Genomic DNA, 25,039 nt, shown 5'->3' with positions numbered 1-25,039 from the left:
TTGAAATCACATGTGCAGGGAGTTATGGGGTTTGGAGGATGCAGGCTGAGGACAGATGGCTTCTGATACAAAGTAACAGTAGTCAGCCAAGTCAGCAAAGTAGTCAGACAAATTAGCAAGTGTTTGTGGAGTTACCCTTTCAGAAATCCTCAACCCACCAAGCTGATCCAGAAAGACATAAGAAGGCGAAAATGTCACAAATGGTTGACCCAGCATTATCCTACTAACTATGTCTAATATTATTTGCAATCTGCCTTTGTGCATCTTACCTTAATTCTTCTTTTTTTCACTAATCACATCAGTGTATAACTGTTTTGTAAGCAGTCATACATTTGTTTTGATGCTTGGTTTTTACTGCTGCACTTCTTCCAAAAATTGTCTTATTAGCGAAGTCATGTGTAGTTCATTTCCTAATGAGGTATGTGCTGGGATTTTTTTCTGCAGATGAACTTTGCCTGTCAATAGAGTCACACTGTTCTGCTTTGAAAAGCTGTGGGATAAAGCTCCCTCTGACTAGAGATGTAAATTGTGAAGACTCTGGTGCTCAAGTGAATTCTGAAGATTTAATACAGCTTTCAAGTAAAGTTCAGATGTGGCCTGGGATGGAGTATCTTATGTTGCTGTGGCAGTATAAAGTTACTGCAGACATACTGTCTCACACGTATTATGGCAGGTGAGACACCCAAGCAGACTTATATGGCATTTAATTCCAGTTTGATTATCACTTCTTAATAATCCTTGTTAAGAATTCTGTATGTATGCTCTCGCCATGACCTACTAGGCAGTGAGCAGTCAAAGGCATTTTATAGGACAGTGATGATGGAAAGAAGGTTGAGTTATGTTTGAATATGGTTTCCTGATGTGTGCAATTGATTATCATTGCTGTATTGAGTTTTCTTGTCTTCTGTCTTTATAGGAAGAACCTGAAATCTGACATTACTCAACTTGTAACATTTGGATTGAAAGAAACTCCCATTTCTGTACAACATCTTCAAGCTTTATGTTACCTTACAGAACTGCCAGAGGTATTGTGCTGGTTTGTCATGTGTTCTTATTTACACAGTTGTAGGACTTTCTTGCTTACTTTTTAGAGAAAACTATGGATCACAATGAAATGACTATTGATTTCGTATTAAGGGAGTTGTTCACCTTTAAAATAACTTTTTAGTATGATGTAGAGAGTGATATTCTGAGACATTTGTGATTAGTTTTCATTTTTTATTATTTGTGGTTTTTGAACTTATTTAGCTTTTTATTCAGCAGCTCTCTAGTTTGTAATTTCAGCATTCCAGTTGCTTGGGTCCAGATTACACTAGCAACAGTCCATTGATTGGAATAAAAGACTAGAATATGAAAAGGAGAGGGCTTGAATAGAAAGATGAGTAATGAAAAGTAGCAATAACTATAACTTTGTAGCCTTGCATAGCATTTGTTTTAAGATGGATTCAGTGATCCCCCCCATTTGAAAGATTGGAAGAGTCAGCAGAAGAAAGCAAATAATTCAAAAACTATACAAATAAATACTAAAAGTTAACCTTAAGGTGAACCACATCTTTAACTACATGTATCTATAAATGAAATGTAAAAAAATATACAGTCGGTGAAAACCTTTCTAGTCAAATGGCCATTGTTTTCTTTTTTTGTTTTTTTTTTTTGCTATTTGTTTATTCTCACAACCAAACTGAACCAAGCTAATTGGACTACTGATTGATAATTGTATGTGTGTGTCTTGCTCAGCATAAAGTAATGTTAACCATTCTCCTATATTTCTGTGGTTCTGAAATTCCAGTTTCACCACTGTTGCTTTCAACTTGTTACGACCTCTTAGTATACCTTTTGTGTATGTCTATACAGAGCCTATACAAAGTATAGGCTTGAATTGACAGTGGATTTAATTTTGCTGGGGCAATTGCTGATAGAGTTAACAGACTATAGATTCAGCCCTAGTCTCACAAACTCTTTGTCAACATATAGAATGCCAGTGGAAATAACCCTGTTGCTGAAGGAATAAAGATGTTTGTTTCACTAAAGTATTATTGTTTTATACTATCAACGTTTAGGCTCAAGGGTTTCCAAATACATTGCCCCTCCCCCTTTTCTGATGCTTTTCCTCCTGTGGGAGGTAAAACTAAATGAGTGCCATTACCTTAAGGTGGCCATACACAGAGAAATCCGCTCATTTGGCGATGTGGCCAAACGAGCGCATCTCTCCCCAATATGCCCACTTGAGGTGGGCAATATCGGGCTGATCCGATCTTGGGCCCTAGGGCCCAACGATCGGATCCTAATGATGGGTAACGGGCGGTCGGATCGCGGGACCGCATCAACGAACAGATTAGGTCGCGATCCGACGTGATTTTTAGTCCCGTCCGATCGACATCTGGCCGGCTTTCAGATAGGTATCTATCGGGGAAGCCATCGGATTGCCCCATACACAGTCCAATAAGCTGCCGACTTGGTCTGTCGGCAGCTTTTATCGGCCCGTGTATGCCCACCTTTAATGGGACAGTACACCCCCATCTATAACTCTGGTTCAATCAGTAGGGCTTGTGCTGAACATACATTTAGCTTAATGTTTTAATTATGAAATTACCAGCCTTCTTAAAAGCCTCTGTATTATGCGGTACTGCTTAACACAAAGCAGGGTATGATGCCTTTGGGCACTGGCTTACAAAACGTCGACACCCATATTTAATCTCCTCCAACTCAAGATAAAAAACACCCAGAATATGAAAACACCCAGAATATGAAGCCTATGGCCAATGTGCATGTTTTGTTGCCCACAATGGCAGAGGATACAAGGCATCTAAACACCCCATATTCTATTGCCCTTTTGTTTTATGTGGTTCCTTTCATTATATAAACCTGTAACAATCATGTTATTGTTTTATTAGATGAGTTCTGAAGTGATTTCATTGCTGTGGCCAGAGCTCATGAGCAGTATATTTGCATCCTTCTGGAATAGTACAGTAACAACAGATCCAGACTATTGGTCATCATGGAAAGATACCTGTTCTCCAGACGATGGAAAGATTGTTCAAAGTCTAATGGAACCTTCTATGAAGGTTAGCGGAAAAAAAACCTGACAGCTGAAATGTCTTAATTAACATGTATTTTTCCCTGTAATTTAGAATTACAACGTTTTGACTTTTTTTTTTTTTTTTAGCTTGCAATGTATTTCCTGATTCTTTGTAGTCCATTCAATATAGAATGATAACCTTTAACGTGCTAAGATACACTTCCAAATGTTAAGTTGTATAACCCTTCAGTACCGAAGCTGCAGAGATATTATATGGTTCATGAGCACTGCTGGTTGCCATAGTTTAGATTAACTGCACACAAAAGTTCATTGTAGCTGTAAGGATGTGTTGTAGAAGAATGAGGCCATGGGCATAACTAATGGATCAAAAGAAAAAAAATGAAGGGCTCTTGGAATCATCCTTCACTGGCCTGACAGACCTTTCCTTTCAACCTCAAATGATTCTTTAGACCTACTATGTCAGCGTCCCATACTATACAAATATAACAAAATGTTCATTTTGATTGAATGGCATGTTTGAAGGTGTATTCTTACAAGGGTTGACTCATGAAGTTACTCTGGTGAGGGCCCTGATTCCTCATTGGGACTTAAACATTAACCTCTTTGTGTTGCTAAATCCTCCCCTTGAGCCAGTCCAGACTATGCAAATGCCTTGGCTTACTTACAAAATGCAGTGTTGCACACAGTACCTTCCCTTTTTTCCCATTTCTCTCTTAAAGGAGAACTAAAGCTTAACTAAATATGTAGGCTAGAAATTATGTTTTGGGCTTGTGTACCAGCCCAAAACAACCACAGTCCTTTAGCAGTAAATATCTGTGCCTCTGCAAATGCCCCAGTAACTCCCCATCTTCTTTTCTGCTGATTCACTGCACATACTCTGTGCTGCTGTCACTTACTGAGCTTAGGGACCCACTCATAATATACAGTACACATAGAATAGAAATGTCACAATATAAGGCTGATTAGTAATTAATACAAATAATTACTACATTGCAGCTCAGAAACCAGTGCAACTAGCATCAGAATTCAATAATCAGCCTTGTAGCATCAGCTTATATTACAGGCCAACCTCATTTTCTGCTTGATAATTTGTGACAACCCCTAAGCTTAGCTTCTCAACAGCTGCTCAGAGTCCACTGAGCATGTGAGTGTCTCACACTTTCCAAGATGGTGACCCCCTGTGACAAGTTTGAAGTCCTGGATCATTGCTGCTATTGACAAGCTGAAACTTTAGGCTGTTGCAATAAGTTCAGTAAATGAAATATGGTATGTTTAACCATATTCATTTTTAGGGTTTAGTTGTTCTTTAAGAAATGGCATTCATTCCAAAGCACAACTGTATATACCTATACTTCAATAAGTATTGTAGTCAGTTTTTCATATAACAAATTAAATTACCCATTGCCCCATTGTTCCCTGTCTCTTTAATATCTCTGTAGCAGTGCTACTAACCCTGGCATGACAGTAACTTGCATGGTTAAAACCAGACCAAAAAAAAACCCAGAATACTTTATTAGGTAAGCCCTGGAGACACTGCAAGTATGTGAGCAAAGCATGTAATTGTGCAAATATACACACTGCTGTGCACTTACCTGCTTTTACTGATATGCCTTCAGCAATTGCAATGCTTGCCTATGGAAGTATGTTGGGCATTTTGTCACTTGTGTTAAACATGGATGACAAAATGCCCCATCTGCCATTGCCCTTAAAAGAAAGGTTAAAACTAAGTAAGCGTTATCAGAAAGGTCCACCTAAATATACCAGTAAACCCTCAAAGTAATGCTGCTCTGAGACCTCTGCATTTCTTTCCTTCTATTGTGAACACATGGGCTTCTGTATCGGACTTCCTCTGTAGCTTTCCTACTCTTGTAAGAGAAAAATGTCTAAAAAATTCAACTTTAGTTTATACTTGGTCTTATTTTTTGGAACTTTAAGTGATTTAAATGATATTTTTTACAGAATGATTGACTTTTCTTTTGCAGGGTCCTGCAATTTTAAGCAAAGCTGTGTTCTCTAAATGCTTCTGTGAAGTTCTGATGAGCAGCAGCAAAGCAATCCCTTGGAATGTGAGTGGCCTTCCAGCCCTTTTATCTTCCCAGGTTTCCTTGGGAGAGTGGTCTGAAAGGCTGAATCAGTTGAGAGAGATCAGTTCTACTCTTTGGAGCAATATGACCGTCTCTTCTATGGCAAATTTCAGGTAAAATGTTCTTCTTTAAATGAGTAGTTAATATGATTGTAAGTTTTTTTCTCAATTGTTCTATATCCCATTCCCCACGCATAAGAACAGTCCTAGTCGTTTTATGCAGGTCTTGGGTTTAGGCCCCTGAGCTTTGCAACAATGATTGATATGCTTGCCCAGATCTATCGTTCCTTACATTATTTTCATTATATAACTTATTTTCATAGGAGTACCGATTCCCGCCTTCAGGGCCTCCTGTTATATCATCATTTCATTGCACTTAAAGATCTCGTCCCGCAAAGCATTCAAGAAGAGTTCTTGCAATACTGTGACCATCTGCCTACTAAAGACTTGTCAGCCTATCACTACATTCAGGATATACTAAGAGACTGGATGAACCAAGAGTTGTTGCCAGTAGACCTCATTAAATTATGGCTGGTTTGCCTACAACAGTTCTATGCTGAAGTGGATGGTACGATGCAGGTGTCTGATTCAGCCCATAGAGGATCATTGTGGGTTAATTTAGGCTTACTGCAAATTCACATCTGGCTGCCACAAACTGTGTTTGACCCTGCAGTGAAGAGGGAATACAAGCTGAAGTACGCAAAAGATGAGGTATATTAGCCTAAATCCTTTTACCCAGTAATAGTGGTAGGTAATTCTCAAGAACAGAAAGGGTGTTGCAAGAATTAAGAAGAAGCACCGTGTATCCCAAGAAAATTCTCAATAGATAGTCAAAATAGCTTTCTTTACATAAATGGCACAAAATATGGCATAATATCTTGGGATAGGTATGCCTCAAATTTACTTACCTCCGAAGTTGCGCCATCTTTGACTTCGCCAAGGCGCGGCTAAGTCACTAAAATCCGAAGTTGCACTCAGGGAGGCAAAAGGTAGTGAAGTTGCGCTACCATTAATTCGTCAAGCAAAGCGAAGTTATGATAGCGATGCCTAATTTGCATACGGCGCCAAGTTAAAGTACAATGGATGTATATGTAGCACCACATACATTACACTACACAAGCCTGGGAAAGCTTCATAAAATAAGAGTTATTTTGCCCTACACATGTGCCCACTGTATAGTTTAGGTGCCTATCACCCTTAAAAAAGTAAGACACCAGTGTTTTTTGGGACTTAGAAAAAATGTAAACTTTTTTTGAAGCAAGCCCTATCTACTCTATTGCACTTCCCTAGTCTGAGGTGGCGAAGGCAAGTCTGGCGCAAGAGGCAACGTTCAGTAAAATGTGAAAGTTAGTGAATTAGGGTACTTAAGTCCCTTCGCCATAGCGCAACTTCGCCTGGAGTAAGGGTGCAAAGTAGCGCTAGAGTAGGTCCACTTCGCTAGTGAATTTACGCCAGCACCTGTTGGTAAATCGGCGAAGTAACGAAATGACGTCACACTGGCGAATTTGCACTAGCGTTAGCCGCTTCGCAATTTAGTGAATTTGCCCCTTTGTGCTTCCATTATCCTAAAAGGTATTTTAGTAGCGATGAACACAGCAAGAAATGTACCTGAACAAAAAATCGGTTTCCAACCCTGTCTAACAGTTTTCTTTTGTGTTCCTAGTTACATCAGCTGGAATGTGAGTGGAAAGTACGTGATCTGTCATCCAGTCTGCTCACAGGGAAATCCCTAGAAGATGAATCTTTGCAAAAACATATGCACCCACATGTCAGGTATGATGATTCTGATCTAAAAAAAATGCATATTCATTACCTTTCTTATTAACACCCATCTTACATTTACTGTTGTATAAATTATTCAGAATTTTCTCATGCATCTCCCAATAGCAATGGAGTATTTTGACTATGACTAGTAGGCAGGACACTAATCAGAAATAGAAACGTCACCATTTAATAAGCTATAACGCAGAGCGGATTTCATCAGCGCCATCTTCTGTCCATTTGCATCCTCTTTGAGTCTCTTCACCGACACAGAGCCTGCAGGATCATGTGCAATTTGGGCTAGTCGGGAATCTGCTTGAACTGTGCATATTCCTGCAGACTCTGTGTTGTGAGGAGACCCGAAGAGGATGCGAATGGGCAGAAGATGAATGGGACTCTGCATTGTAGGCTCAAGTTTTCAGATAGGGGTACTTTCTGTCTAATACACTGTGTGAGGAGGGAGAGTTATGGGGGCCAATGGAAGGGGGAGCTGTTGTTCCTAGGGTGTTTCAATCCCCTTTAACTGGGTCTAGTTTCAATAAATGCTTTAAAAATAGCATAGTCTTTATTTTACCATATCATTGCTGGCTCACTGCCTGAAATTAATTGAAAGGGAGCCAAATTTACATAGGCTTTACTGCACAGGTATGGCTCTTGGTAAGCCATATGGTGCAACTTAAGTTTATTTTTTGTTTTCTGTTACCAGTATTTCAAAGGTGTACCAAAGTACCAAGGTGCTAAGGCAATAAAGTAAACGTTGACTTGTATGTCTTGACTTAAAATATTTATTTTAGCATAAGAATTCACATTTTGTTTAATGTTCATAACAGGATACTGGTACAAAGAATCCCAAAACTAAAGAAATGTATCACTGATCTTACTAAAAAGCAGGCTTACCGGCCCAAAAACCCTACCTATGACTGCTTATATCAAGATGTGCATAACTACCTCAGCACTATTGCCAAGACTTCCTCAATCCAGGACTTAGCATCCCGCCTACTGAAAACCCTCACAGGGAAAAGTTCCAAATCACGGCAAGCATTGCAGAACCTGCTGTCAGAAGAGGCCACATGGCAGCAGTCACACCACAAATTCAGAAAGCGCCTTTCAGAGGAATATTCGATGTACCCTGATTTGGTCACCCCTCTGTGCGCCGCAATACTTCAGATGCAGCACGGCATGAGACTTATCGCCTCTGAGGTTTATGTCTCAATGAACAATGTTCTTGTATCCCCTTCCAAAATAATAACTCTGTTAAACTCCCTGTTAGCTTTTCCAACTGTCTCTGAATCTTTCCCAACTTACCTCTCAAATGCAGACAGCTTGTGCTCTGTGAGTTCCTTAGACATACTAAAAAGCCTGAAGAAGCTCTCTCAGAAATATCCCTCCAGAGCTGCACATGGAGTCACAGATTTAAGTAGCTGTATCACAAAGGAGCAGCTGTTGGTAAACAGTTTGCTGTACCTGCGCTCTCATGTACTTTCAAAAGGGGAGATGGATCAGAAGTCTCTAAAACTTTTCAGACACATATGTCAGGTGAGTTATCTCTACTTTCTTCATAGATCTTTGTTGCTTGCAGTCTCTGGGGGTGATTCCAGACACCACAGGGTCCTGATGATCCACCTTACTACCAAAACACTCTTACATCCCAATGACCCATTACACAAGATGCCCGTTAACGTATTGCTACTTGTATGGCCAATCTAAGATATGTATTGTCTCACTCAAACATAACGACTGAGAAAACATAGGGGTCAGTGATTGCCCTACCTACCCTATCACTCTACACGTGCCCCTAAAAAGAAAAAAAATCATACGCGTGAATAGGGATCTGGGGATTTCACCTTTCATGAACTGTGCCACCCTTTCACCCTTGGATAAATGTGCATTAAGTTTTGGCTCACTTGCTTCTTCACTTTAGAAGCAAGTTTTTAATATAAGAAGTTGCATTTTATTAACCATTTTTCTGGCAATTTTTACTCTTTCTCCTAGACCTAGTTTATCAGAGATAGCGGAGGTCAGCTGTGTCTGCCTGTGTGCACAAACTATGCAGTTTGTGGCGATATGCGGTGTCTGCATGTAGGCTGTCACTGTGCCTAACAGTTCAGGGAAAAAGCTAAGCGTATGGGGAGTAGTAGAGGGGAAAACACTGGCGGAGAGAATCTGAGCCTGCTCCTCGTGTGCCCTCAATCTTAGAACAATTGTGGCTGATTTGCACAAGCTCCACAGAACCTAAAGAATTTAACAACACGTATTATTATTTGCCTGGAAAACTTCCAAAAGTATTTGTAAAGCTCTAGGGGTCTGTGAAAGCACATTTTGGGGATAAATTGTAATCTGGGACAACCATAAAGACTGCTGACTGAAGCAGTTCACCATGAGTTAACTAGGCATATTGCACTAATGAGAAAATAATTGCAATGTAAGGGCTAAAATATACTTCTTTAATTCTGGGTCATTTCCTGCCAAATGATATATTGCTTGAAAATACAGTAGTCACATTTTCTCATCCTGATCTGCAAGAGCACCTATGATTAAAGTAACGGCCAATACAATTTGTAGGGAATGATTCTACGTATCCACCCTTTTCATGGCAAAATACCTGAAAACATGCCATTGCCCCAATTTTGTGTCTATTAACTACTGACTTTGTTTATGTAACAAATAAATAAAAAAAAGTACAGATCATTGAGCGATTTGCTTAGTGGGACATCATTTTATTTCATTAATAGTTACCTGAAACACTTTGTAACCAGTAAATTCAAAAATGCTGAAAAAAAATACTTTTGGTTTATAAATGTTTTTTGTGTAAGTTATGTTCAACCAGAAAATATATGTTTATCTAAAACTATACTTTTTACTTTATAGGCCATAATCAATGACTGGGATGAACAGGAAGAGGCTGAAAGACGGCGGAAGCAGCAAGAAAGCAGCTTATATAAATACAGGACAAAAAGCCATGGTGAAGGCTCTACAGATAACGAGGAGGAAAGGGAGTTCCGCCAGAGGTTTCCTTTGTATGAAAAGGTTAAGTTTTAATCTAGCAAAATGGCAGTTTTTGCATTTTTTTTTATTATATATATGTATGGATACAATTTTACATTTATTTATTTATTTTGTAGGATTTTGCTGATTTGATCACTGAACACAGTCTAGAAGGAAAAATGGAAACTGAGGAACCTGAGGAAAAGGAATCCGACCATGCTACTCTAGTATCGCAAAGCTCCATGCAGGCGGTGATGCTTTTACACCAGCAGTTGTGTCTGTGCACTGCTCGATCCCTCTGGTACCATTATAACCCACCCGAGCATCAAGCTAAGCATTATCTCAGTGCTTTCCTGTCTTGCTATCAGACCAGTGCTGCCCTCATAGAGCACCTGTATCCCCTCATGGGTATGTTACTTGCACACACGTAAGGGTATTTGTATAATAAAGTAAACTTGAATATCTTGACAATCCCAGAGATGATGGTCAATCTATTTCAATTGATGTTAACTGAAAGCTTCCAACTTTTTCATTAAAAAACAGGAACCTGTTGTGTATTGATTTAACACTGTCAGGTGTCTAGGGAACAGTGCACCACCAATATACCCCACTGTGTTTGCTAGTAGGGAGGGTCAAAGGGATATCAAAGTATGACTTCCTAAAATATTACATTAACCCCTTGACTCCTGTCTCTTAAGGTAACTTTTAGTATGTTCTAGACTGGCCGATTCACAGAAACGTTTCAGTTTGTTTTCATTGTTTATTGCCTTCTTATTCGTACTTTTTGCAGCTTTCAAATGGGCATCGCTGACCCCTTCTAAAAACAAATGCTCTGTAAGGCTACAAATTCATTGCTATTTCTAATTGTTATCACTCCTCTTTCTATTCAGACCTCTCCTATTCCAGTCTCTTATTCGAATCAGTGCTAGGGGAATCTGTACCCTAGTTACCAGATTGCTTAAAATGCAAGCTGGAGAGCTGCTGAATAAAAAGCTAAATAACTCAAAAGCCTTAAATAATAGTAAAAAATGAAAACCAATTGCAAATTGTCTCATAATGTCACTCTCTACATCATACTACAAGTTATCTCAAAGGTGAACAACCCCTTTACTAGGTTTAATGAGATTATATTAAAATTTTACACTTGTAAATTATGCCTACTAACTTATTCCCCCCCCCCTCTCAAGGTTCCGAACTGAATGACCACCTCCTTGGCAGCCAGTTGCTAGCCGGCTCTCTCCTGCAGAATTCAGTTTCAGGAAACACTGCTACAAAGCTTATCCTGCAGCATGAGGGACCATATGACTTTTACCAACATCCCAACATCCAGCAAGTCCAGCAGTGTCAGGAGATGCTGCAGAATTTCACAAGTGCTGTAAACAAGTTGTTGGAAGAGTGGCCAGAACACCCTGCTTTGGTGCAAGTAAGGAAAATATTTTTTATATATTTTTGTGTTATGTAATACTTAGGCTTTTACTGGAAGCTTTTCTCAAAATATTAACAAAAAATGTATCACTTATATTTTCTTCACCTTCTTATGACTGTGTTGCTTCCTTTAGAGTAACCCAAGCTGCATCCATAGTAAATAATGACTAAATACACAGACATATGGTAATGAAAGGAAATATAATTTCAGTACAATTGCTGCCTGAAAGAGCCTTAGGTTAGATTAGAATACTTGTTTCCACCCTGGGGTCAATCTCCTACTTAATTTTTGGTCAGGAAGAGCCAGTTTTAAACATATGTACTCATTTAAAGGCCATTTTGTAAGGCAATGCCATATTTTTCTGGTACTGTGTACTCTGCTTATTTAATGTTTACATTGTAGGTGCTGGTTGTAATTGAACGAATCCTAGCGTTTCCACTTTCCAGTCCTCTTTCCAAGGTTCTCAATGGGTTAGAAATTCTTCTGACAAAGTCCCAAGTAAGTACTCGATAGATCTAGTGGATGTTGTTAACCCTGTATATAATAAAAGGTACAAAGTTTGCCTTGCTTCAGCAACCCCTAGCAACCATTAAATGCTACCTGCTGTCTGTGACTAGAGTAGTAGCAAATAGTTGTAGTTTATTACATAACCCCATTTTTACTTTTTTTTGTAGAAAAGTGCTGGACTTTCACCTTGAAAGTATGAAAAAATGTATTTTGACGTCTGTTACCTTGTAAATATGTCATCTGTTACAAGTTGCATTTTCCCATTGTCTTTATTTAATTGAAACTTAATTGAATACACATAATTTTTTAATTCAGTTATCAAGTGCTTGTAACTTAAATGGCTTATGTAGACTGTTTAATTGCTGGAATAATTATTTTTGTCTTGTCCCATCCAGGACTGGGAAGAGAATGCTAATCGTGAACTCTCTTTACGGAAGAATCTTGATCAAATTACCCAGCTCATTATCCAGTGGCGGAAACTGGAGCTAAAGTAATTTATCTTTGTATTTCCTATAAGTGGGTGCAATTTGTAATCTAAATGGTGGACCAGTTTGATTAAATGTCTTAACAGCAAAATACACTATATTATCAATTGTATATAGGACCATTTTATGACCTAATGTATCTAGACATGACTTCTATGTTGTGTTGCTTTCAAACTTTTTTTATAGTGTTGTATTAACAAGCACTAGCATATGTGATCTCCTAACCAGAAGCCTAAGCAACTAGAATGTTGTGATATTCTCTCTTATTAAGAATCTGTAACTATGTATTTCTTAGTATTCAATAAAAAAAACATGTATGTAAGTTATTGTAAAGCCAATGACTCCTAGAATCTCTTTGCTTATGTTTGTAAGGATGTATGCTGTTTGTCATATGCATAAATTCCATTAACCTTCCTGTTTCCAGTTGTTGGTCTTTAGGTCTTGACAATGCTCTTGCACGACATGTACAAAAGACTTCAAGTCACTGGTTTTCTGTTTATCAGCTGGTTGAAAAACACTTACAAGAGGAACAAGAGCAAGGTGATTATTGCCGTTGCTGATGATGTCAGGTGACCTGTCCCCTCTGACTGGTTCTCAATGTATTTTTCTATTTCTTTTGCTGAACAGAGGAGCTGCCATTGCAGTCTCTGACTCAGACACTGCAGGCTTTCATAGAAGGCTCCACTCTCGGTGAATTCCATTCGCGACTAAATTTACTTTTGGTTTTCCACTGCCATGTACTACTTATTCCACAATCACCAAGGAAAGGTAAACTGAAAATTACCATTAAATCAATTTCCTACATGGTTTTCATTTGTATTATGTTCATTCCTGTGGTTTGGATTCTTCTGTGTCTAACCAAACCTTTTGAAATGGCTTACTTGGATGTTGTAAGCTTTAACATACCAATTTTCTCATGATATTGCTATTGAGGAGGAGCAGGGGAACGCGTGCTGTGATCATATAGGGTTACAAGGTAGATGATCTCTGTAGACCCAGAAACTGCTTCTCCGGAATATAGACATAGCTTTTAAATGGTGCCAGTTACTTAAATATTGTTAGCATTAATAACAAGCTGTAAACAACTCTGCAATCCAAAAAGTGCTAGCCAAAGGTTTTAATATGCACTTGTGCTATTTTCAGCCCAAATAATTTTGTAATTCAAGCAAATGTCTTTAATGGGAATAAACAAAGTTTTCCCCCCTATATTTAGAGTCTATTTCTAATCTACTTAGTATTAATTACCAAGCATTTTTTATAATGGTGTTACTGCAAGCAATAAGATAAATGTTACTTTGCCTGTAATTATTGGTTTGTGTTTTGAACGTAAAGGTTTTTATCATCATGTTCTACTAAACTACATTTGTTTTGCGCATCATTTATTTAAATGTCTTCTGTATGTCACAGACTCTCTTTGTAGTGTTCTCTGGAATCTGTACCATTATTACAAGCAGTTTGCTGCAACTGTCCAGGCCAAAATCACAGAACTTCGTAATCCCCTGGAAAAGGAACTAAAGGTGTGTACTTAAACACATAATCAGAAGCAGTGGGGTGTTGATTCACTTTTTTTTCAAAGCTGTAAAGGGGAAAAAAACATTTAGAAATTCAACATGAACTCTTTCCAAAAAATCTGTGTATTCTAACAATTATCATTAGCACATATTTGTAAAGCACCAACATATTGTACACTGTAAGAGTTTCTGTATCAAACATAATATTTCTTACAAATAACAGATGACGAGGGCCTTGATCACTTACTATCTAAAAGATTGCACATTCTTTGTAAGCTGTATTCTAGGAGGCTGCATGCTAGAAACTTAGCATAGAAGACAAAGAATAAAAACATTTCTAGGCTTCTCTCGGAGTAGATTACCTGCTGATTTCTTTGCACCTCTCTATTATTAGCTCATTATGAAAGGATACTTGCCGATTTCTGGCCATCTATCCTATATTAGCTCATTAAAAAGGATGTTTTTAGGCATTTCTCCATTAGTAGCTCTTTGAGAATGATGCTTGCTTTTCTGGGTCTGGATTGTATGTTTTTTTTTTTTTTTGTTTTTTTTTTTGAACATGAGTTTTTTTGCAGGAATTTGTCAAAATCTCCAGATGGAATGACGTCAGCTTTTGGTCGGTGAAGCAGTCTGTAGACAAGACACACAGGTCAGTTATTTTTGTTTTTTGCGCTGCCTTTTCTTTGCCATAGGATGCAATGAATGTCATATTGATTGTCACCTGTCTTTGTTCACATATCTGTTAGAATTGCCTTGAATAAGTATTTGAAAATCACGCACACTGCATACCTGATTCTCAGTTGTATTACTTTAATAGACTTTAATAGAGTTTGAGTATGAATTGCTCACAACCATGCACTGAATTCTGATTTTGGTAATGTTTTAGTTGATTTTAAAGTCTACATTTTACAGATGGATATCAAGTTCATTCGGAGGCCCTGAGAATTGTCCCATGTGTCAACTAACTTGTGATCACTACTAACTATAAAATTATAATTATTTATGCATTCAGTCTTCAATAAGGCTCAGCAATATGCTGAGGATTCCTCATTTTTAAGCCCAGTTAAACCTACACACAGCAAACACTTGGACTTTCCAGATTGAATATGATCTATGTCCCCACTAATCAGATGGATGTATACTGGGCTACATATGGTTTAGTGCAGTTTGCATATAATACATATAATGGTTCTTAGCACAGGTATGGGATCTATTATCTGGAATCCTTGATCTGTGGTTTTCCACATAAGGGGTATTTTTGTACTTTGGCTCTCCATATTTGAAGTCTACAAAAAAATAATTTTAATATTAAAGGGGAGATATAACATAAATTTTCACAATGCATCAAACCATGTAACATAATGTAAAATCGAAGAAATCTTTTTCATTTTAATACCTATTGGGTCAAAAACGTCTGTATTAGCTTGAAAACTGTGCTCAACCCTCCCCCATTGCAACTTCCTGTCCAAGACTTTCTGCCGAAGCTACAGAGCAACATCCAGTGATGGAGGAGTGGGCATTTTTGTGATGTCACACTCAGTCCTTCCTTGTAGACATCTGTTAACCCTTACTGCTTGTTTTCCCTTCACTGAACTGCTCCTTCTCTCCCTCTCTGTCCTGTTCCTTTCCCCCCTCCCCTCCCTGCACTGCTCCTTTCTCTCCCTCTATGCCCTGTTCATTTAACCCCCTCTCTGCACTGGTTGTTTTCCTCCCCCTCCCTTCACTGCTTGTTCCTTTCCCTTGCCCTGCAATAATTTGGGAGAAAAAAGAAAAACAAACTTCTATATAAATAAACATAATCTGCTACTATCTTTTCTGGGGGTAATGTGTATCAGCAGTCAGTGTAAATACCATTTTCTCACATTATTATGTTGTATACAAATAGCAATCGCCATCTTTTCGGTTTTCCTTTGTAAATCCCTGCTTCAGTTATTATATGTTATACCATTCCAGAACATCAGCTGCATTTATTCCCTTGCAACTCCCTGCACCCAAACATAAATTGTTCCATAACAGTTAAATTTTTACATTGCAACACCGTGCACCTGATCATAAATTGTTCCAGAACAGTCACATTCCCTTGTAACTCCATGCACATGACCATAAACTGTTCCACAGATGCATTTTCCCTTGCAACTCCCAGCACCTGATTATAAATTGTTCCAGAACAGCTGTATTCATTCCCTTGTAACTCCCTGCACCTAAACATAAATTGTTGCAGAACAGCTGCATGTATTCCCTTGCAACTCTCTGTGCCTGACCATAAACTGTTACACAACAGCTGCATTTTCCCTTGCAACTCCCAGCACATGGTAATAAATTATCCCAGAACTGCTGCATTTATTCCCTTGCAACAACCTACAGCTGCTGTCATGGAATATCATAACAGTAAATACAAATGTACAATGTTTGTATAACTTTTATAATGTAATAGAGGCAGAGAGTTGTATAGTGTATAAATGTATTATGGACTATAGATTATGTCCAGCTGGGCAGGTACATTTGTGACTGATGCCTATTTGCTGTGGAACGCAGGAGCATACTGTTGTACTTTAAATAAAAGAAAACATTACTATTAGTTTGTATAAACCTTCACATCTGTTGCTTTATGTTCAGCATTTAAGGTATATTGTTAGAATGAATGATCAGGCAGCAGCATAAAACCGCTATGTGCAGACTGGGAACACACAGGTTGGTGGGGAGGGGAGGAGTTTGGCTGTTACAGCTACAGATTTCAGCCTGTCAGTCAGTACTTTGACCATTTCCTGTTTGAGAGCGAACAGACCCTCCCGCTCTTCATTTCAGTCTAACTTCTGACCTGTAAACATCTCTCTGCAGCTCTGATATAATGACAGTTCTTTCTGCATCATTACATGTTTTGCGGAAGGATGAGTAGTATTTCTGACTATGAAAGTTATATATAATGTCTCTTTTAAATAAACCCAGTCAGCTTGTTTTGCTTCCTAAATGGATTCATGAAGCTTAATAACCATAAAGTACAAGCTACTGTTTCATTATTACAGAGACAAAGGAGAGAGAAACAAATTATTCTTGTGAGTTTGAGTTGTCTGGTTTTTGAACAAGAGATCCCATACCTGTATAGGTTTATCATCCAAATACCACAATGTATGGCCTTTTCAGATTCCTTGTGTTAAATTATACTAATAGGTATTCTGTAGAATGAATTATCAATTGCTGCCTTATGTTCTCAGTTAATTAGACCACTTTGCCAACAGTATCTGGCTTGACTTCCTCCAGAGCCACATACATACATCTAGTGTCTTGGTTGTCCTTTCTCTTGGGCTGCTTGCTGTGATGCATTTGGAAACACCAGACTTTGATTTGAGGGAAGCTAAAACAATTAGAGTTTTGTCAATGTATAAACTAGCGTGATTCTTCTGAGATTCAGCAGCTTTACTGGGATGATTTCCACTCATGGTTTTTGTATGCTTGTTGTCACAAAAAGCTTAGGTACTTGAAAGTGGGCATTAATTGAGACTCATTCAATAATTACATTCTATTTCTCAGTTCACTGTATAAGATAAGTTCAGTGGAATATATTTTCACATACTTTGACTGCTTAGCATGAAAGACCATGTTGTCTCTTTCCAGGACTCTCTTCAAGTACATGAAAAAGTTTGAAGCAGCTTTGTGTGAACCTTGCAGTCCCTCCCTGACTGAAAGTGCCCAGGAAGAACAGTTAGATTTCCAAGATGACCAGAGGGAATGTGTGGCTAAAATAAACCAATTACAGCAGCTATGTTTAGCTTTGACAACCATAGTACTAAAAGAAGATCAAACACCGGTAGGGCTTTTTGACAAGTTTTCATGCATTCAAAGATGAAATAAGTAATTATTGCATACGTTCCAAATATTACCCAGGCAAGCCTAGTCTTGCTTCCAATCTGCCTGAAAGTCTGCAAAATTTGCATGGCCCCACTCTTTCTGAAGTCCACAATTTGGGACTGTTCTGACTAACGGCAGAGAAACACGCGGCAATTCGTGGAGATTAGTCGCCCGGAGACAAATCTCTTCTTCGGGCTGACTAATCTCCCCGAATTGCCACGTGTGTCTCTGCCCTAAATAGACACAATTGGAACTGATGTTATTGTTGCATTTTCAGTGTGATCAAGATGAAAATGAAAGATGTTGGTATGCTGTAATATAGAGAACCAAAAGCATATGCTCACTTTTTTGCTTAGAACATTAATGTCACTAAATAGTGCAGTATGATCTCTTCTTTTTCACACATTTTTGTGTGTACCCAGTGTTGTGTTAATTGAATGTTCCTCTTAATTTGTAATGCATATATTATATCTTCATAGTTATCTTGCGGAGAAAGTGTTTATGCATCGGATTCTCTCCAGGCACGTCTCCCAGCTCTTACGAATCGAATGAAGAAACTGTGTTGTAAATTTATGAAGAGTAATGCAATGACTAGCTTGTTTGAAAACCTTAATGAATTTGCAGGTAAGAAAATAAATCTGGAAATATCTATGATCTTCTTCCTTTTTGGACAGTTTCTGTGCTTTTTCTAAATGCATATCTTAAGCTTGATAAATCTTCCGTTCTAAGGTAATGGCATTTTTTCACTTAGGAGAAATCACTGTATCTTAACCATTTAAACTGTGTAACGGTGTGAAAATTCAGATAAGAAAGCATTGTCCCTGGATTTTGCAAGTCAGTTGGTTAGGTTACCATAATTCTAATGTAAGTCTATAGGAAGGTATTTTTGGTAATTTTTTTCACCCATGGGTGGCAAAATGCTCCATGCCATTGCCATATGAGAGTCATCTCTTGTATTAGAAAGCATGTGGATTGTTTTTGTACGTTTAAGCAATCCTGTCTTCTTTTTGCATTGCAGAGGGCATCATTGTGTCTGTAGTGGAGCTCCAGAATCTGACAGTTGACCACAATACAGATAAAGAAAAGCAGAAATCTCAAGCCAAGCATATCTTGATGCAGAAGCAGAGAGCATTATCTGAGCTATTTAAAATGCTCGCCAAAACTGGTAATGTAACACTTTAATCTAGAATAGTTTTAAACAATTCATATGTTTCACAGCAGGTGGGTCTGTTATGGCTTTTTAATTCTTGTAGAACACCATTGGATCTATCTCTTTATATCTGTGCTGGAAAACCCTAAACTGTGTTTTTGGAAATTAATTATGGGCAGGATTGTAACAGGATTTTTACTAATAGTTATCTAAATATCTAGTAGGCCAAATCTTAGAAATTCATGCAAGCTGCAAATTTTGTGAAATTATTACAACCAAGCTGAAGCTAAACCCCTGATGTCGTAGCACTTTTTGTAGTATTTGAGTGTTGCCAAATCCAAGCCAAACTGGATCCAAACCTTTTGTCTGTGCCTGCGGTGGGTTATGTTGCACCCACTCTCATGTATTTTTTCAAAGGCAACCACATATGTTAAAGGAAGGGAGCAAGAGAAAAAGGCTGGATCAACTCTTACAGGCCTGTTTGTTCCATATGTAAAGTGTTACTCCTTGAACATGACAAATTTTAAATTGATGATTTTTTTTTTTCAAACTTGTAATGTAAATTAGGGTTCAGATTTGGCTCAGTAATTGCCTAAATTCTTTGTGGAGTATTCAGCTGAATTATAAAAATTATGGATATGGCACATCCCTACTTATATACTTTAACACTTTTAAGCAGGTTTCCTGTCTTGTCTTTAAGGTGCTCTCTACACCCATAGTACTTTGTGCACACTGCAGTCTATTTACAGACAGCTGCAACCTGTGATGTTACACAACAAACATTAACTTGCCTTCTGTGCCATGGGAATGTATTTGTTGCATCTGCTGTGATCATAACGCTCTCGAATTTAGTGAATTTTTTTCAGTTTCTTTCCAAACTTTGTTCAGAAGTTGCAAATTGCCATAAAATGTTTTTATAAAAAATCTCAGTCCCTTTTCGCTTGGCTTCAACTGCAGGCAAGGTTTATGCATTAGAACTTTTAAGATTGTGAGCTTTATATTAAAAAGATCCCTTAGAATATTGAAAGATCTGTTTCAGAAGTCAGAACCAACATTGTAGAGAATAGCAAGCATAAGCAGATTGCTTTTGAATAGCAACTACATTTATAAATCACTTATATAAAATTATTGAAAATATGCCTTGAAATTGCATTGCTATGAATACTTTCTTTTGTTAAGCAAGACTTTATTTTTGCCACATCTTATGCTGTCTGTGATACAGAGCAGAAGTGTTGTGTGCTGTGCTTTATGCATTATGATACCAACACTTCTATAGGTAAAAAGTAAGTTGGTTAAACTTTTTCCAAATAAAATCTTTCATCTGGGTTCCTTTACAGGTTTGTCATACAGGAAAGGCATTGCATTTACTTGTGCAAAGAGCCTTCAGGATGTGCTTTGCCTTCATCCTTTGGACCTTCACAGTGCTTTGGCCATTTCATATAGCACCCTCGGCACAGATTCTAAGTAAGTTACTTTCCTACCATACTTTGTCTGTCACTGGTTCATTGAGTATATTATATTCATGTAGTCCACCATCATTTCTATTTGTTATGGAATGCGTAGCCCCCTTGTGGTTGCACATTTGCGGCTGATTTGTCAAAACACAACTGCATGCAAACTTTGTTGCAAAGTGGACACAATTGCACTGAAGACAATCTGGCATCATTTCCGGTGTTTAGCGTGAGTGACATCTGTGCCAGATTCTTTAGTAAACAAGTGTGCTGCATCTGTGCTCTAGAATGAGAGACCAGAAAATACAGAAGATCAAAAAGCGTATTTTGAAGCAAGTACCTTTTAAAGTATGGTTTAACGCGCAACTGACTGTGGTAAAAAAAATTGCAGTTGTTTGCAACCTCTTATGGCTACCAATTAGCATCTAAGCTCACATGCATAACAAAATATACAAGCAGAAAAATGGCTATAGCTTTTTCATCTTATGTGTTCTTTGCAAATTTTTTATTTGTCATAGTTTCTCTTTAACATTCAGAAATAATTTATGATTAAAATGTCTTGTCTTCCTTTTATATTAATTTCTGTACTTGATTTGTGTAAAATATGAAAAATTGTGTATTTTACAGTACAAAAAGGAAAACTCTAATAAAAAAAATCCCAATTAAAATAGTGTACAGTAACTTCTACCAAGAATGGAAAGACCTAATAGGCATGCAGTATAGCCTGTGATATTTATCTTTGATTTTATCTCCTTTTAAACATAATACTTTTTGTGAGGTATAGTGGCTTCAAAAGCATGATGTGTTTTTTTTTTATGTTTGCAGACTAAGATATTATATTTAATTCCCCCCTTCAGGTTATTGATCTCTACAACTTGGGATGGGTGTCAGAAGTATTTCTACAGATCCATAGCTCGCAGCTCAAGGCTAGCAACGTCTTTACTGGCCCCTGCTAAGGTAAGTGTTCCCAGGACTTACACCAGGCATATATTAGAAAATAGAAAACCACTCTCCTTTAGTGCAGTTGTTCCTATTGGGGTGGCTGATCATGTAATACATTAGTAGGTTGCACATTATTTCCTCTACTCATTTTATATAATATGTATTGTGCAGTTAAATTAACATCATTCCTTTTTTCTGATCTAATCCTCACAGGAGATTGGTTTGGGAAGTATTGAACGATGCAAGGGATTTTCTGGTCATCTTCTCAAGATTCTTGTAAAGCAGAGGACTTCTCTTACTAATCTCACAGAACAGTGGATCATCATGAGGTGTGTAATAACCAAGCAATTTTTCCTGTTTCTTCACATAGTCCAACGCCAGCCGGCCCATCCTCTTCTGTCTGATTTTGATTTTTGTCTCGTTTCTAGGCCAAATAATTGCTGTGACTTATGACATATGGCCAGGTTTATTTAATAATATGTTTTCTTTTTTCTCTAAAGGATACTTTGTAGAAGCGCTGTATAGTTTTTATACTTGGTAATCATTTTAGTATTGTAGAGCTTTGAGTCCACTGCCTTTCAGAAATTAAGTATAAGCTGATTTTCATCATTCTGTGCAACTGTGCTTGTAACAATGTATTTAACACTTTTTAAGAAGGTTTCTATTTTAGGTTTGAGTTTAAACTACAGTTAAACATGAATTGTTTAATAAGAGTCTAGCAGGTTTAACTTATGAGTTACCCAGTTGACGCCATTGAGGGAAATAATATACATGTTCCCCAGACGGTTTCTTTGGATAGTGCTCGTCTGGCTAAGCAGTTAACATTATACAGTTTGTGTTGGCTTCTGACGACTGTTTTCTCTGTATGGATAGAAGGGGGTGTAGCATTTATCTAGTATATTTTCAGTGGATTTGGTGGCATTAAAAAGAAGAAGCCTGATAACTCTTGTGTTATGTATAAAGATAAATGGTCCACTGCAGAGCAAATTAGTGAAGAGTGGTTTTAGTTTTATTTGAGATGCATAGCACCATTCTTCAATAGTTTGCTCTCCAGTGGACCATTTATGTTTATATGTTAAACTGAAGTATAGTTGGCGAAGCTACTACACTGTTTGATGAGCTGAACTTTCATGCACTTGCTGTGGTCCAGGGACATCTACTGATAGAGCTTGTGTTATGTAGCATTACCAGTGCATCTGCTAGGCCTAACTAACAGACTCAAGTATTTGTGAGACGTCCAGTTTCTCAGCCATAAACTTGGTTTAGTCCATCATTTCTGAATGTATGGGCAATTAGGAGAGTCAAGCTTCCCGATGTGATATAGATTCAGTGATGTATGTCTAGTGCAGTATTTTATAATGTGTCCCTAGGGACAAGGCCATACATTTTATTCATTAATACAGAATACGTTTGTGTGGTTTGTTGCTGGAATATGAATATTGCATTTTTCCTAGACCGTCTTGGAATAAAGTATTAAAGGCAAAAATGAAAATCAGTGACACAATGTATGGTATGTTTTTTTGTTAGAACAATGCAAGGGAATGATGGATATTTTTCTTTTCAATTCAGAAACCTGTTAAGCTGTATGCAGGAGATCCACTCAAGAATGGAGAATTTTAATGACTACAGAATTGCTTTCCCACCCCAGGATGGCGTCCAGCAGTGGGTAGAGCGTTTACAGCATCTCACTATGCAGTGCACAATGGTTTTGGAACAGCTACTTTGGTTTATTGAATGTTGCCCCATACAAGACAATACAAGCTCTAGCTTGCAGCAAAATATAGGAGATCAAGCAGAAACCATGAAATCTGAAGTGCTGTCACCCAGCACCGTTTTTTCGTCTGCTGGGATAAGTTGTCCATCACCTGTAGCAGCCAGCCTCCTGCCACCAGCATGCACCATGCATAAATCAGACCACAACTGGCAGCAGCTGAATTCCATATTAACCAGGAAGCTAAGTGAGATTAAGCAGACAAAGGCTAGAATGGACAAGATCCGACAACAGTCTTGTGAAATGCTGTTTTATTCTTGGTAAGTCCAAGTAAAATAAAGTTCTAAGGATGTATCCCCTACAGCAAATTGAAGTGAGGGGAAACACATGAGGGAGATGACAGATTCTAAAATACATGCTGAGAAGAAACAAAGAAGCACATAGAATCATGTTATTAATTCACAAATTTTACAATATTACAAATTCCATATTAGAAAAAGTCCCTAACATGTTTCAGCCCCCTGTGGTCGTTTTCACTGAGGGAGGTTTGTGTTGATGAAAACCACCTAGGTGGTTAAACCTAGGTGGAACCATTGTAAACTCCTGGTTTGGACGAGGGATTCACTGAATCCAGGATTCAGTTCCGGATACGCCTAAATTTGAGGCTTTTTCCACAGGATTTGGCTGAATCCAAGAGCCTGCCAAACCCTAGAAAATGCAAATAATCTGCCACATGCGCACATCATAATTTCCACCTGCGATAATGGTTTGGATTTGGTTCTGTATTCCGCCACATCTGTTTGGGATTTGTTTGAATCCTGAAGAGCAGGGTTTAGTGCATTCCTAAGTTTGAACAGACTACCCATTGCAACCTAAACATTTTCAGATAATGCCATGGCTGAAATCAACCCTAGTTCCACATTGCAAAGTCAACAGTAATAACCATGGTGCCACCATGTTGCTAATTCTTCGCATCCGGTTAGTGTTTCTACATGGAAAGTGCTCTAATAATATAAACTTTGAGGTTAAGATTATCAGAAGAAATTGAAATCCACAAAGACATAAAAAAAAGGTGACCTATTGTGTGATTGAAATAAGAAAGCTTAGCATGGAAAAATAATCAATACCACTGCAGTTTTTGTAACGTTCAATTATATAACAATTAAATTTATTTCGAAACAGAAAATTGTCACTGATGAGCAATGCAGGAGTTGAAATGATAAAAATCGTATAATAATCTATGAATGTGTGTTCATTAATGTGATCGACTATACATACATTTTCACTATAGCGTCTGTAATAGTTTCCTATTTGCTTTTGTCACCCTACCATTTTTTGACCATTAATTGCTCTAAGGTACAGATATTATTTTGGTAATACATTTAGTGATGTAGTTATGTGGTCAGGTCCCATTCAATTATATTAACTAGAAGAAAATGGTTTGTGACTGGTGAGAAATAAAAGAGTTCAAATAGACATTTAACATTTTGGAACTGTATTATGTGTGTTTTATACCTTTTCTACAAAAACCCAACTGAATGAGCTTATGTCAAAAATGCGGGGTATATTTTCCCTTTAATGCTGCTGTTACCATCCTAATTAGAAAATCGCATGCTGTTAATGCCAAGCCCAATGCCACAATCCTTTAGTTTCTATGGGATTAAATAAATATTAAATAATATTCATCAGACGCTGAGGTTTCTTATTACATTGGGAAGGGTTTGTGAAATCAGCGGAGATGGAAACATGTTGTCTTTCATAAAAATAAAGAAATTAATCATACTTTTCACAAATATGTATACAATCATGAATGATATATTTTAAACTGGAAGGATTGCTTGGAGTATGTGTTAATATTTTTTATCAATATTTCTCTATCATGTTATAGGAATGATTTTGAGGCCTGTTCCTCAGCACTAGATGCCATGCAAGACATTGTGCATGAATTACGGGAGGTGGAGTCCAAGTTTGTTCTTCCAGAGACCGATGTAAAGGAGGCAGCACAGCACATGACATTCCTTAAGAGCCTCCACTACATAAGAGAAGAGATCCGTACTGCTATGAGAGAATTCGCATTATGGAAATCTCGCCTACAAGCAATGGGAAGAGCTAAAAGTAAGAACGTTCTAGAAAGCAAAAGT

Source organism: Xenopus laevis, chromosome 5L (genome assembly GCF_017654675.1).
Source record: "Xenopus laevis strain J_2021 chromosome 5L, Xenopus_laevis_v10.1, whole genome shotgun sequence".
In the NCBI taxonomy this organism is placed as follows: Eukaryota; Metazoa; Chordata; class Amphibia; order Anura; family Pipidae; genus Xenopus; species Xenopus laevis.
Note: the sequence above shows the minus strand (reverse complement) of the source record.